The following is a 15,660-nucleotide window of genomic DNA, read 5'->3' on the forward strand; positions in this document are numbered from 1 at the left end:
ATTACCTCCCTGAGGCTAAAGGGCAAAGGGGAGAAGGGAATTTTGGTCCCTGAACCACTTTTCCTGCTGGATGTCTCCCGTTGTTCAAACCGGAGACCATCAGCGAGGGTGCCCAGAAGGATGACTTTCTCAGAGGTCAGCTTCCTGGGGCTGGGAGCACATGGGGGTGAGTCAAAAGGAGAAAAACACGACAACAAACCTTATTACCATTTGGCATATATATTTTAAAACATTTCAGATAGCTTCTTATGTGTTACCTCATTTAATCCTCAACACTAAAGCGAGTCTGAGCTGGGGGCTCTGGAGAACACCAGAGGCTGGTGCATACAGTGTTTTCTCATGCCTGAGAGCTCGGGCTGGGCTGAGGAGAGGGGAAGTGTGCTGAGCCTATCACGTGGAGCTCGAGGTGACAGGGGCTCTAAAACGCCAACTAGGAAGGAAGTCACTGGGACAGTGTCTGTGGGCAATCTGTCCACTTTCTACAGCCTTTGTAGTTTCCCCACGTTTGTGCATTTTATCCTGAATGGTTCCCAGTAGTAGGAATGATGTCTTTTGATCAACGGGCAGCCCTGAGGGGAGAGATCCTCTGGGTTTCCTCCTTCTTCCGAGGAAACAAGAGGAGGCTGGCTCCCTGGTGACATCACTGAGGGAGGAAAGGGAAGCAGAAGGGCCAGAAGCCAGATGATCCAGGGGAGGGGTTGTGGTTGGGGATGAGGGGTGCTTAGTCTATGCTCTGTGTCTCTAGATTCTCCTCCTGGTCCTTCTGCTTCCCTGCCCGAGGGGTTGGGGTGGGGAGCTGTTGGCCATGGCTCACATGCAAGCTGGAGTGAGGGACCCTTCAGCCACTCAGGCCAGTAGGCTGCAGACACTGACATTGGGTCTACCTTATTGTAAGGTAATCCAGGCCCGAGCAGCCATTTGATCTGAAGGGCAATGTCTTATCACCAAATAAATATTTCATCATTCTTGGGCCCCGGTGGGCCGAGGCATGGACAGGACTTGAGTCCCCTGCCCCCTCTCAAATGTCCACTGCCCAGGGAAGGGGGAGGAGGAGAGCCTGTGGCTGAGCCATTAGAGGAGGTGGGAGAGGGGGGGTCAGCAGCCAGGGCTCTGGGTTCTCCTCCCATGGCCTCCACCAATGTGCTGAGTCACTTGGTCAGGCCACTTCTCTGTGTCTTAGTTTTCTCAGCTGCAAAATGGAAATGATGTCCCAGCCCAGCTCTAGTGCCTTTTGTTGTTGCAAAGATCAGAAGTGATAAGGCATGAAAGCATTTTGGAGGGCAGAAAATGATACACCTAATATGCTAATTATTAATGCTGACTGTGCCTTTTCAGAAAATATTCCTTAAGAGGCCTAAATCACATTTGAGTTGCTTTTATTCCCTTCTTCATTTAACAGATATTTATCTAGCCCCTGCCCTGTGCCAGAGGCTTATATTTTGCCTGATGGATTGGCCAGCTTCTTTGTATATGCTTCATTTACCTGTCCTTTAAGGTTTTATTTTAACCTCTGCTCTCTAAGGTTGACAGTATAAAAGGAAGTCGAATGCTTGTTTGGGTTGATGAGAAGTATATTGGCTGAAATGAGATTTCATTGCCCCTGCTCATTCACTCATCTTAGTGACCTTCTGCCTTTTTTGCCTGTGGAGTCGCAGGCTGGGTCTGCTCAGGGAGCTGAGTGGCCCTCAGGGCACCATAGCAACCACACAGGACCACCACCAGGGAGTTCATGTCAGGTGGCGCCTTGCAGCTCATCAGCTGTGGGCTCAACAGAAAAGAAACCCTTTCCCACTCTTTGAGGTGGAAGAAGGGGAAGAGAGGCAGGTGTGCCAGATACAGCTTGGGCAGGCCACTGTCAGCAAGCTGCATTCATCAGGCTGGGATTTTCACTTGCAGCAGGACCTCTGCTGGCTGGGAAAGCAGGAGGCCAGGCTCCAGCAGAGAAAGGCACAGAGGCCTGGCTTGGGTTACTAAATACCGGGATGTCTTCTGAGACCAAGAAGCCTAGGGGTAGAAGGGCTCCCACATGGTTGGGCAGTTTAGGGTTCCTTGCCTGTCCTGAAGGGGAACCATCCTGAGTTGCTCCTAGATAAATCATACACAGCCCCCATGTCCCGGACCCATAGTCTCTGGGTGTGTGATATACTTTTTTGTTCCTTTCTTCACTTAATAAAGCATTCATTTAAAAAAATTTTTTTTAGTGTTTATATTTGTGTTTGAGAGACAAAGTGTGAGTGGGAGAGGGGCAGAGAGGGAGAGGGAGACACAGAATGGGAAGCAGGTTCCAGGCTCTGAGCTGTCAGCACAGAGCCCGATGTGGGGCTTGAACCCACTAACTGTGAGATCAAGACCTGAGCAGAAGTCAGACACTTAACCAACTGAGTCACCCCGTTGCCCCAAAGTGTTCAGTTTTTAATAGGACGTGTTGGTGGGCACCCAGTAGGTGTTTGGATTATCTGACAAAACCAGCCCTGGTCCTGAAGAGCATTATCTGCATAGTATCACTAAATAAGGAGAAAAGAGTGCCCTTGCTGAAAGACAAAAGGAAAAATGTGTGACAGGGTCCTCCCAGAGACATGGTATCCCTGGGTACTTTAAAAATATGTTCCTACTCAAGGTCCCAGGGAAGGAAGGTGCTTGTAGGGGAGCAGACATAAGCGAACACCTTGCATGGGGCCACCCCACTACTTCCTGTTTCCTGGTGGACTCAGTGTGAATCTCCAACACTTGGTAGCAGGCCTTGTCTGCCAGGAATTTGTTATTCCGCCTCTATTTTAGCTTGCTTTGTGATCTCCAAACAAATCTAGTCTCCTTATTCACTTCATCAACCACAGGCAGGCCCAGAGTAGGAGCTGTGTCCCTGGGGAAGGTGAGCCAGTGTTGGATGATGAGGATAATGAGGCCCCTCAGCCAGCCACCTCCTGGCTGCCATCTCCTTGCCCCCATCATTAGGTAGTAGTGGCCATTATGATGATGATGGTTGACAGCCCTTCAGGGGATTGGTCTTATTTTAGCTACTCTTTGCTCAGGTGTGTCAGGACTTTGTTAAAACCTCTCCCTGAGCTCTGGTGATTTGTCTTGTATCATTTCTCAGACCCAGGATACTATTTTGATTTAGAAAGTTTGCTTGCTTGTGCTGCAGCTGGTGGTGGCCACCAGATCCTTGGAGGAGAGGACCCGATGGTTGTCTGTTTTCATAGGTGCTGTGTCAGCTGTCCATTCAGTATTGATTTTTACACTGCTTCCTGTAGTCACTCCCCATTATGCTGCACTGGCCCGGGGCTGGTGTAGAGATTTTAACCTGAAATGTCTTGGTTCATTCTCTGGAAGCTGCTGACGCTCTGTCCTTTGGCTGCCCCCACCAGGTCTGCTCGGGCCCCCAGCTTGCCACTGACCTCCTTACTGTTGAGTTGAAAAGGTCTGGGAAGAGAGGGTGTCCACACTCATAATTGCTAGGCATGGCAATTTGGCTTCAGCTCCTGAGGTTGCTTCAGTCTTGGGATGTAGAGTGGGAGGGGCTAAGCCAAAGAAAATTCTCAAAGGAAGATAGCATGCATTAACATCAGAAATCTGCAGAGTAAGACTTTGAAAAACATCCCATAAAAAGAAGTATACTGTATCTGGAAATGGCAATAAGGGTTAGTACCCTGCAAAATGAGTACCTCGTGCATGCTGTTGAGAGCACTGGATGGATGCTGTGATGGTCAAAGGAGAGGGACTGCGCCCAGGGGCTGTGTTTGCTCCCACCCACTGCCTGAATGCTGTGTGAACCTTCCCTTTGTTCTCCATCCCCATGCAAACTTAGGTCTTGCAGGGTCTTAGAACTCTGAGCTTGTGGCAAATGCTATACATGCTTCGTAAGGAAAATATCCAGAACTTTGGGACACAGATGGGCCTGGAGGACATGGGAATATGCAGCTGGGGTGGAGAGTACGGTCTTCTTCGGGGTTTAGGGGAAGTTGTAATTGGTGATACAGAGCAAGACCTGTGGGGGGGCCCAGGCTACCGGAGAATCAGAACTGTTCCTGGGAGGAAGGGGCAAATGATTTACTTGAGTGCCAACTGTGTATGATGCTTTACACACATTTTCTCATTTAATTGATACGGTATTCCAGGAAGAAGGTGTTGCTGTCACTTTTTTACGTAGGAGGAAATTGCACAGAGCTGCTGTGGGAAGGGGGTGACACCTCTTCCTCTCTGAGGAGAACATAGAAGACTGGTTTGGGCCTGTTCTGTGGACACTGGGTAGGGGCGGGGCAGCCTCCTAGCACCCACTTCCCAGGGGAAGGAGGAGGGGTGGGGGTGGGGGGGTCGGTTCAGGCTGTGGGAAGGACGTCTCTGTCCTGTGGAGGTGGAGGCACAATTCTGGGGGAGGACCAGGCCATAGTGGCACTGCTCTAGCATGAGCTCAGAGTGGCTGAATCACACCCCCTCCACCCAACACACACTGAGCCCAAGACCCTCCGTGGTGGGGACACAGAGTTCACAATAGCTTCCCTGACTTCTCACTCTTCTCTCCAGGGCCTTGTTGGCCAAAGGCCCAGGCTCTGCTGATAGAGTACTGACAGATTTCCTAAAATAGGAAGCCTTGTCACCCACCCATTATCTCTCTTTGGCTGAGCTGGGTGGGGCCTCCTCAGTAAAAATCTCTCTTTATAGATTTGTTTTACCAGAGAAAGCTTTGGCATGAAAGAGTGTGGCTGACTGGATGCCTTTGGTTCAAGGGCCAGTTTGAACCCACTGAAAGTGTGTTGAGCCCTGGGGTTTGGGGGGGGGGGGGGGTAACTGGAATAATAGGGCTGGTTGGGGGCTGGACTGGAGTCTGCACTCTCACTTCCTGTTTGAAAGGGATGAAAGAAGCCCAAGGGACCTCACTGACTACTCAGCTGAGTTCCTTCCCTTCCTGCAGAGGCCCAAGGCCCATGGGACACTGCAAGGAGTTCTAAGCTTGGTGTTAGAACAGCCAAATTCAATTTCTGGTTATATTATTTTTCTAAGTAGAAGACCTGGAGCAAATCTTTCTGGGACTTTATTTTCTCATCTGTATAATGGATGGAAAAGTCCCTGTCCTGCCTACCCACTGGGTCGTAGTTCAGGTCCAGAGAGGCAGGCTCTGTGTGGGTCAAGTGCTGGGTCAACCCTGTGGTGTGCTCCACCTGATAAGAGACAAGATTTTGTTTGCTCAGAGATAACACCCAGGGCCTGGAACAGGAAAGGTGAGCTGAGGCCTGCCTGCCTAGTCAGAAAGCTTGCTTCTGTGTAGCTATGACTGGGTCAGCCCCTCTCTCTCCCATAGCCTCTCTTTCACATTAATCATAAAAATAACCACATGTCTCGTCTGTTTTGCTGTTTGGATTTTGCTTGGCAGCTTTAATTCACTCTTGGGTCACAGGGGCTTTTTCCTCCATCTACATTCTGTTGATCTGAAATCAGATTTCACCTAATGGAGCAGAATTTTTCATTCTCTAGTTGGTGAGGAGTGTGGGTTTTGTTTTTTAATCTTGTTTTGTTTTTACTGCTCAGAATTCCCCAGATACACTTAGTTTTCTGATTTTGCCTGTGATTAGAGGGAGAGGCCATTGTAAGAACAGCAGTATGATAGTAACTTTCCCTTCCCCTCCCCAGTGTGATTCCATTGGGAAAAATAGTAAAGACCGAGACAGGGCAGACCCATTTCAAATCCCGATGGTGTTCCTCCTGAGTCTGTTCCAGGGCCGCAGACATGGGCCTATGGTGTTAGGCCCCATTCCTCTGCCGATGGCCATGGGAAGGACCCTCAGGGCACACTTGCACACTTAACCGCTAACTCTGAAAGGCAGAGGCCTGGGGAAGTCTAATTGGAGTGGGGAACTCTCCTTCTCTCTTGGCATGTTGGCTTTGGGTGTTGTGGATGGGAATGGAGAGAGAGAGAGAACTGCAGTAAACTACACAATGACACAATGGCTGAACCCACAGAGGTGTCCCAACCATTCATGCTTTACTGCAAGCAGAATCTTGCCCCAAGCCCCTTGTGAGTAGTGTGTTGGGACCCTCCATGCCTACCTTGGAGGCTGAAACCATGCCTGTTCCTCAGCGATAGATACAAAAAATAGCAGATTAAGTCCCTGTGTTTGAGAAACTCAAGACCTACCAGGGAGCTTAAAGTGATCTCCAAATTTGGGGCGCCTTGCTGGCTCAGTTGGTAGAGTATGCACCTCTTGATCTCGGGGCTGTGAGTTCAAGCCCCACATTGGGCATAGAGATGTTAAAAAACCATTAAAAAAAAAAAAAGCAATCTCCAAATCATGAAAGATGAGGCAATTATTACCAAACAACTGGGTGTGTGGGTTTGAGTGTGAATAGGTAGGTGTGAGGATGGCAACTTACTTGGGTTCACTTTGGCCTTCTAAACTGGCAGAGAGGAGGGGATTAACAATCTGCTTGTCTCTCTTCTTCCCTCTTTACCTCCCTTCCTTCTAGTGGAAAACCTGCTAGGTCCTGGGTGGAGGTAGATGTTATAATAAGGGATTCGATAGTTCCTATGCAAGAGTGTCTGTGCCAGAGTTGGGGAGTACTACCTTAAGGGCCAACCTATCCTGCCTGAAGGGGCAGGATCTGGACTTGAACTAAAAGTTTCAGGGCAAATGAGCTTCATCCAAGCACATCATTTTAGACAGACCACATCCTAACCTCTGCTTCTTTACCTATTCTTTTCCTTTGCTCCTGCTTTTGAGTCTAAATCATTCACATAGATTCTGCCTCCACATAGGTGTCTTTCCCATGATTATACCAGTGTCTGAATCGGAAAGACCCCTGACCTACCCCTAAGGAAAAGTTTTGGTACTGAGCCCCCTTTCTCACCTTAACCAGTCTACTGGTTTTGGTTCTGGTAAGTGACTTCAGCTCGGATGGAGCATACAGGACCTCAGATTAATTGAGGAGGTAAGACTAGAAACAAACTAATAAAGAAAAAATACTATGTTAATTGCCAAGAGAACAGAGTTCTGTAAACTCTACAAGTCCTTGGTTTTAGTCCTGAGGGAGAGTCAAGATTTGCATAAGTGGAAAGGAGAAGGGAGTGCATTCTTGGCAAGAGACAGGACTTTAGCAATGGCCTAGGGATGGAAATGTGCTTCATGAGTTCAGGGAGCAATGAGTAGACTGGTTTGCTAAAAAAATTATTGAGTGCCTCCTATGTGCGAGACACACAGAAGATAGAAAGGGTAACGAGTGATCTCTGTCCTCTGGGATTCCGTAGGGCTCTGAATCAGAAGCGCTCCCATCAGGACAGAAAAGCCTGGGTGTGTCTAAGGAATAAAGCAGAGACCACAACTGAGGGAGCAGGAAAGTGTCCACTCTCCCAGCACAGAGGTATGGATGTCTAAAAAATGTGTGCTCAGGATATAATCTTAGTAAAGCTGCAGATTACATTTAAAGCAAACATTTACAAAGAGGATTGGCATGAGGAATGTGCACTGAGGGGGAGCGGCTCTGCAATGCGGAGCTTCTGAATTGCTGTGGTAGAATTAGCCAGCAAAAGAGGAAAGAAGACCAGCTGGGGGCCAGGCACAAATGTGTTTTGTATTAAAAAAAAAATTTTTTTTTAATGTCTGTTTATTTTTGAGAGACAGATGGAGTGTGAATGGGAAAGGGGCAAAAAAAAGAGAGGGAGGCACAGAATCCGAAGCAGGCTCCAGGCTCTGAGCTGTCAGCACAGAGCCCGATGTGGGGCTCAAACTCAAGAGCTATGGGATCATGATCTGAGCTGAAGTCAGACACTTAACTAACTGAGCCTTCCAGGCACCCCAGGCGCCCCAGTTTTAAAGCAATCTCTCCAGCAGGGGCTCTTGCTAGTGATGTTTGTTATGTTGCTATTGTCTTGGTGACCCTGGCAGCAGAGTCTTACGGGCCCAGGGAGGCTTTTCTAGGTTGCTAGATTCTTTGGCTTTTTGAACTTATCACAAGAAGTTGCTTTGGTTTCCTCTCACTGCACGCAGAGGAATGCCTATGGTCTCTGAAATAGAGTAATGCTTGACAGATCTCTCTGTCCTTATAGCTGGAAAAATTGCTGAGGAGATAGATGATTTTTGGTCCTTGCCTTTGGTCACCTGAGCATGTCCTGAACATAGCTAAATTCTAATGGTTTCTCTGAAGGAACTTTTACAAAAGCTGGTATGTCATCCTTTAAAGTACAATCAAAAAGTAGCAAGGCATGAAATAAACACATAGGAGTGCTGATACAATGAATATTCATTTATTCAACAGGCATTTTTGTCCCTATTATGTTCCAGTCACTCTGCTAAGTACAAAACTAAGTGCCTATTAATAAAAGCCTTACTTGCACTATCCTCCTGAGTGCACAAGGTCAGAACATTCCTCAGCTGAGTGAACAAGGAATTTCAGGCACTGTTCTTCCAGTGCAAGCATAAACTGTCCACCAAATAGGAGGGACATGGTCTCTGGCAGTCATTTGGCCACACAGGCTTCAACTTCATCCCTGCCTTGGAACTTTGGAGCATACTAAGTTTCAGAAGAAAAGGCCTCAGTCCAGACGTGTGTATGCAGGAAGCATAATTCTGGGAGAGACAGGAAAACAATCTAATGAAGCAGGGAATAAAACCCAATGTGGAGCCCTGCAAAGCGGGGGCTCACCTCTGAAGAAGCTGGTTCCTTTACACAAGCAGTCACGCTCTGCATGTTCTCAACCCAGGGTTGGTGAACCTCATTGGAATTAGCCTGCTGGGTGAGAAGGTGTGTTCCCAAGAACTGGGGGTGAGGTACAAGAGCCAAGATCTGAGCGTGTAGATGCCTGGAGTCGACCCCATCCCCTGTGGGACAGGGTGGGCCCCTGCTGGTTGAGTCCAGAAGGCCCTAGGGAGAAAGTGTGCTGTGGGAGTTCAGTCTGTCTGTGTTCCTTCCTGCTCCCTTATTTGAGAACCAGACACAACCAAGAGAAGAGGGATTGACACAGGATGGTGTCAGAGCATGTGCTGTGGAAGACTGGCCCGGGGCTTCTGAAGGTTAGCTTCTGGGTTGCCAAAAACACAGGGACTCTACTGTGGGACTGTTGTTTTAAGTAAAGATACCTATCAATATGAATCATTTGTTAGAAGAGCTCGGGTCCAGAAAGAGTGGAGACTGTGCTGCCCCTGGGTTTATTTTTGGGAGGTGGCTCTGACTCAGAGGATTAGGTGATCATTTGTACCTCAGTTTCTCCTACCTACAAAAACAGGATGAAACTCGCCTACTGCAGTATAGGGCTGTGGGAAAGTTAAAGAGAATAAGGAACATTTACATGCTCTTTAATACCTTTGAGGGAGGCAGGATTTTGGCCTGGTGAACTTTTTCTATAGGAAAGCTACAGGGTGGTCTGAAAACCCTTCCTTCCTTCCTTCCTTCCTTCCTTCCTTCCTTCCTTCCTTCCTTCCTTCCTTCCTTCCTTCCTCCCTCCCTCCCTCCCTCCCTCCCTCCCTCCCTCCCTCCCTCCCTTCCTTTCTTCCTTCCTTTCTTTTAGGCTGTCTGCCCAGTGCAGAGCCAAGCAGGGGGCCCAAACTCATGACCCTGAGATCAAGACCTGAGCTGAGATCGAGTCAATTGCTCATCTGACTGAGCCACCCAGGCATCCCCCAAAATCTTTCTTTTTAAAAAATTTTTTTTAAACGTTTATTTATTTTTGAGACAGAGACAGAGCATGAATGGGGGAGGGTCAGAGAGAGAGGGAGACACAGAATCTGAAACAGGCTCCAGGCTCTGAGCGGTCAGCACAGAGCCCGACGCGGGGCTCGAACTCACGGACCGCGAGATCATGACCTGAGCTGAAGTTGGCCACTCAACCAACTGAGCCACCCAGGCACCCCCCACCAAATCTTTCTTAATAAGAAGCCAATCTCCTTGTTTGTGTCAATATTTCCTTCCTACTTCCCTTGTTATCATTCCCCCATAGTAATGAACCTCATATGATAATATTAGTAACTAATAATAAAAGCTATTATTGACCAGACAACTCCTATGTGTCAGTCACTCTGCTGGATATTACCTGATCTTGAATTCTTTTAATTTTTTTTAAGTGTTTATTTTTGAGAGAGGGAGGGAGGGAGGGAGGAACACAGTATGGGGGGTGGGCAGAGAGAGAGGGAGACACAGTCTGAAGTAGGCTCCAGTCTCTGAGCTGTCAGCACAGAGTCCAACGTGGAGCTCGAACCCATGAACCCATGGGATCATGACCTGAGCCGAAGTCGGAAGCTCAACTGATTGAGCCACCAGGTGCCCGTACATGATCTTGAATTCTTAAAACAGACACGAAAGAGAGGTGTTATTAGTCTCCCATTATACTGTGGAAACTGAGGCTCCAAGAGATTTGTGGAAAGGGTAGAGGTGACCCACAAAGAAGTGGGAGAGCCAGGATTGTAACTCAGGTCCACCTAGTGCAAAGTCCTATCCTCTCCACTACATCCCACAGGCTCCCGGCTACTCTTTGCAGATTTCTGAGGGCACGAGAGCAGAATCTGCCCAGAGAAAGCAGCTCCTGGCAGAAGAGGTGACCACAGAATGCTTGGTACTAAACACAATGCTGTCAGTACCAGTGCTCAACCCAGTGATGTGTGTTTAGGCTGGCTGTGGTGTGTGTAGAAACCTGCACCTTCAGAGTTCCCAGCTGTGGAGGGTGACAGAACTCAGAACAGGACAGAATTTGTCTGGGGAAGCCTCCTCTCACACCCAGGTCCCTCTCCCTTCTTGAACTCGAGGGATGCAGCAAGCCTTCTGTATCCCATCTGACTGCTTGTTAAGGCATCAAGGCAAGGCAAGGGTCTCATTGGGCCCTGGGGATTGGGCCTCTGTCCCTTGGCTTCCAGAAAGCCCAGTCTTCTGGCGACATGGCTTACTTGGAAGCTGTTAACTTTGCCCTAGTTCATTTTATTGCATTCATATTTATCCTTTTTGTGATGCTTTCAGACGGTGGGTGTGGTGGCTGATGAGTTGAAACCTGTCTTAACTATCCACTGAAGCTGGTTATTACCTGCTTAATGACAACAGCTTGCAAAACAGTTTCCATGGCTCTCAGCACAGCCAGGCCTGCGTTGTCGTACATCTGCTGCTAAACAGGGTTTGCCATTTGGAAATGCAAGCACTTGGCTTCTTCGGCACACTGTGGCCTGACACAATCATTCTAGTGTTCCATGTCCTCTAAATGTCATTGTTGAGTAATCAGTATTGATTTTTGGTAGCTCTTTCAGAGGCCAGGCTGTCACTAACCCCTCTGGGGGGCATCCTAGCCTTTGATACCTGGAGGGTAACTGCTTGTTTTATTGATGGATTGCCAGGACCGAACTTCCCAGGTCTATCATTAGCTCTTCAGAGGAGTTTTTGTAAACAACATCCAGAATCCTTGTGAAATTTCCATATTGTGTAATCCTCATCAATACTGTATATGTGAGACATTTCTTCTTCTTCTTTGTGGTAATCCCTACCTTGATGCTTAGTTATTTAGGTAAGGATGCACAATAAGGCAGAAATTTAGAGCCATTTCTTATACATGGTATTATTCTATTTTTTCAACTTTCCATAGCCTTCTCAGGAAATGATGCATTCCAATAGCATATTTTTTCTAGCATCTAAAATTTACCTCTTGAAGTAAAAAAAATTAAAAGATTCTTAACTTTCATAGTATAGTCCTGTCTTTTTTTTTTTAATTATATATATTTTTTGCTTTAATGTCTATTTATTTTTGAAAGATAGAGACAGAGTGTGAGGAGGGTGAGGGGCAGAGAGAGAAGGAGACACAGAATCCAAACCAGGCTCCAGGATCTGAGCACAAAGCCTGATGTGGGGCTCGAAACCATGAACCGTGAGATCATGGCCTGAGCTGACTTCGGACACTTAACTGACTGAGCCACACAGGTGCCCCTTCAATTTTTTTTTAATGTTTATTTATTTGGAGAGAGGGAGAGAGTTGGGGAAAGGCAGAGAGAGAGAGAGAGAGGGATAGAGAGAATATCAAGCAAGTTCCAAGCTGTCAGCACAGAGCCTGACACAGGGCTTGAATCCACAAACTAGGAGATCATGACCTGAGCTGAAATAAAGAATCAGATGCTTAACTGACTGAGCACCCAGGAGCCCCTAGTCCTGGTTTTTTAAATATTACATATTTAAGGGAATGCTGTTTTTATTTTAATGTTGTAGGGCAATCAATATCAGGGATTATATAGTAATGCTGTAACTCAGTGATACTCTCTCAAGATGCTGAGATTCATGGGATTGGCCTTTTGTCCCCCAAATAGTTATATTGCTATGTGTTTTTATTTATCTGAACTTTTAGCACTCTCCACTTTCTTTTCTCCCTACTGGCCTACGTCCCACTGCCTCTAATCCACAAGCTTATTTCTTAGAGTAGGATGAGGACTTGAAAATAGCTTCTATTTCCTGGACATATTCAGCACATGGATTTTGTGACAGCAGCCCTATGGCTCAGAGGTCCTTTTCATTTACTCCAGAATTCACAGCTCTGCCGTAGATGGTGGAGGGTGCAGGAAGTCAGAGCCTCCAGTTTCCAGGGTGTTTACTGGCATTGGCATTGAGCAGAGCTGCCCCTTTGGAAAATGCATGTCAGCCTGTATGAGGACATTACAGACTATGGATCCAGCACGTGTATGATAAGACTAGTGTCCTTTATCTCCAGTCCTCCCTTTAACAGAAGCCACTGCTCTGATTTCTATTTTAGCAAATAGTGGATGCTTAGTGAAATGACCTAGGCTTTCCTTCATCAGTCTCCAGAGGGAAATGTGACCCGTTTTGCCTTATGTTCCACTCCTTGGATGGGCAGGAGATGCCAACACAAAACCAAAGCAGAGAACCAGCCACCCAACTTCTGAGCATTTCCGAGGATCCTTTGGTAAACTTCATAACACGTGTAATTTCTTCTTAAATGCCCATCTTCCCCATTAGACTGTGAGCTCGAGCTCCAACAAATAGGAGGACTGTGTCTCTTCTCCCTGTAGCCCCAGCCCCTGCAAAATGTTAGACACATAGTGGGCACTCAGGGAGTAGTCATTGGGCTGGCTTAAGTGTGTGAGGGCCCCTCATCAACTCTGTCATCTGAACAGCCTTGTAAGAATATTCACCAGAGGTATATTTCAGATGAGGTGTTTGAGCTTGAGGAAAGGTTCTCCCCTGCAGGGCTGATTGGAAGTCTGTGCCATCTTCCTGGTTTTTGGCCTGGGATTGCAGTCCCACCGCGAAGTGGCTACCCTTTGTTCAGCTATGAAGGCTGGAAACCCACTGTGTAACTTTGCATGTGCCAAAAACAAGTCTATATTCCAGGTAGGGAGGCAATGGCAGCCCCGTGGGTGGAGTACGTTAGGCGCTCGTAAGCCTTGTGGGATTCGGAGAGGACAGAGAGATGGATGGAGGCTGAGGTAAGACTAGGACTCCCATGGTCGAGTCTTTGATATTTGGGTGACTCAGTCTCTTACCTCTGCCTGTCTTTGTGGGACCGTTACTTTACAGTATTCCGTATTGCTTGCTTGTTTAAACTGCCACTTCTCCATCCTGGGCCTCTCTGGAGAGACAGCTGTAGGCTGGATGTAATAGGTATGGGGCATCTTCCCACCTTGATTTCTTCCTTCCTGGTCTCATTTTGCCATGTCATTGTTTGCCTCTTCCAACTCCAATATTCCACTTTTCTTCACGTGCCCTTTCCTGCTGTCCCACCTCTCAGGTTTCCAGTCTTCCTTTCCCCACACGCTGCTGCTCATCTGAACACATACTGCCTAAGCGGGAGTCTGTTCACCTCTCCTTTCCCATGCTTTTGCCTACAAACTAAGTATCTCCATGGCCCATCACTTCTGGGCTAGACTTTGCATTTTCCAAGATGAGAGTGAATTTTCCAGTACATTTATCTGCGTGTTAAACATTTACCTTCTATAATCAACAGTGACAGGCTCCCTAGAGAAGTAACATAATGAAGATTCACCTTCCTAGGAACTTAGAACACTCTGTTGGCATTTATCTTTTCCCGCGAATCTCTTAAGACTTTCTGATAAAAAAGATAAAAGAATTTGGGACGTAAGTTAAACTTACATTCCTATCCATCCTGACCTTGGACATCCATTCACGGTTGGTGGGAATAAGACATTGCGTGGTATCAGTCAACGTCCTCTTGTCTAGCTTTGGGAATGCTTTGCTCACCTGCAGACAGAGACATAAATGGAGAGCATCAGATTCCCTTGGGAGGTGGGAGGAGTCTCAAGGGAATTGTTAACACTGATGAAGAGAGAAGTTTCCCCTTCTGTGATTAGAGGCAGGAGTAAAAACTTTGAGAGAGTCCACATGGTGAGCAATGAAGACAAAGGGAGCAGGGCCCTGGTCTCCTGCTGCTAGCAGCAGTGAGCTCTGTGGATCCACCAGTGGTAGCAGTGAAGAGCTACAGAGGAGGACTATCAGCCCCTCAGGCCAGGGACTCAAGGGACATGTTTGGGGATGATGGGGACTCCACAGGCAATTGAACTTGCAGGAAAAACTCTGGTGGAGAATTAAGAATCAAAGGCATTACAGTTGTTCCTTATTTGTCTCCCCCAGACTTGATGGGTGCACAACAGAAAGATTAGGTAAAGAACAAACTATGGCCCTTGCCCTCTGAGAGGATCACATTGTGATGGGATGGTTAGGGAAATGGGCATGTACGTACATGATATGGGGGAGGGAACAGAGTTGGGGTGACGGGTAAGGAGAGAAAGTGTTGAATGTGAGCTGGGTGTGGGATTGGCCAACCTTAGTGAATCCAAATGGGAAGAGTGTTGTGGCCTCCATGGAAATCAATTAAAGTGACTGGTGTTTGTTTCTCTCTGTGGCATAAATGCTGTCAATAATGCCTATGAAGAGATGAACACTGAACCTTCTTCATTCATTCTGACCAGATAAGATCATTAGTTTCCTAGAACATTTTCTTACTTGTTTATACTGAAACTTCTCCACCCTGATGTTCTCTGGCCAGCACAGGGGTAAATATTAATGGAGCCAGGAAATTAAGCTTAGCTGTGTTCAAGTAAAATCAACTATCCAAGGGGGGTTGGTGCCATGACCACTGCTCAGGACATTCTTATTCCATAAAGCTGGTTTCAGCATATGAGGTACAGAATTCCTGGAGATCAGTGATGGCAGGGATCATATGGATAACCAGGCACAGCTTCGCTCCTCTCCCACATGAGAAATCTGAGATCTGGAGAAGATAAGATCTTGCTGAAATTCAGAGTTGCAGAACCAGAAAAAGAATCCATGTCCTTCAATTGCTAGGTCAATGTGTTACCTCTTCTGCAGTATAGCCTCAAAGTACAATGTTCTCCACCTGGACTGGACTAAAGCACTTGACTCTAGAAGCCTCTTGGTGAACTAGAAAATAAAGCCATGCATTAAGCTCTAATCATTAATAATGCTTTGGTGTGGATGGTGATAACTTTCTCTTAAATCAACCAGGCCAATAAGCTAGGATTTAAGACTAACTTGCTCCCCATCCTACTACTGGTAAAAAAACAAAAACAAAAAACTTCTCCCTTCTTTCCTCCTCCTGCTCTGCCCTAAAGCGTGTGCCCATATTGGTCAGGGCTGGAGGATATTGATTATTATGGATTATTGATTATTATTGATTAGCCTAGAAGAATGCCATGTTGACTTTCTTGTTTGGGCCAT

The 15,660-nt window shown here is 47.1% G+C and overlaps 1 long non-coding RNA gene across 1 annotated transcript; it reads right to left on the bottom strand.

Annotated features, from left to right (window-relative positions):
• Positions 1-14,024: 14,024 nt before the first annotated feature.
• On the bottom strand, positions 14,025-15,365 carry LOC131486218 (uncharacterized). Its single transcript, XR_009249243.1, has 3 exons — positions 15,281-15,365; positions 14,926-15,193; positions 14,025-14,163 (listed from the first exon to the last, which is right to left on the bottom strand). It is a non-coding gene; the product is annotated as an uncharacterized LOC131486218 (long non-coding RNA).
• Positions 15,366-15,660: the final 295 nt, after the last annotated feature.

Source organism: Neofelis nebulosa, chromosome 9 (genome assembly GCF_028018385.1).
Source record: "Neofelis nebulosa isolate mNeoNeb1 chromosome 9, mNeoNeb1.pri, whole genome shotgun sequence".
NCBI classification, from domain to species: Eukaryota; Metazoa; Chordata; class Mammalia; order Carnivora; family Felidae; genus Neofelis; species Neofelis nebulosa.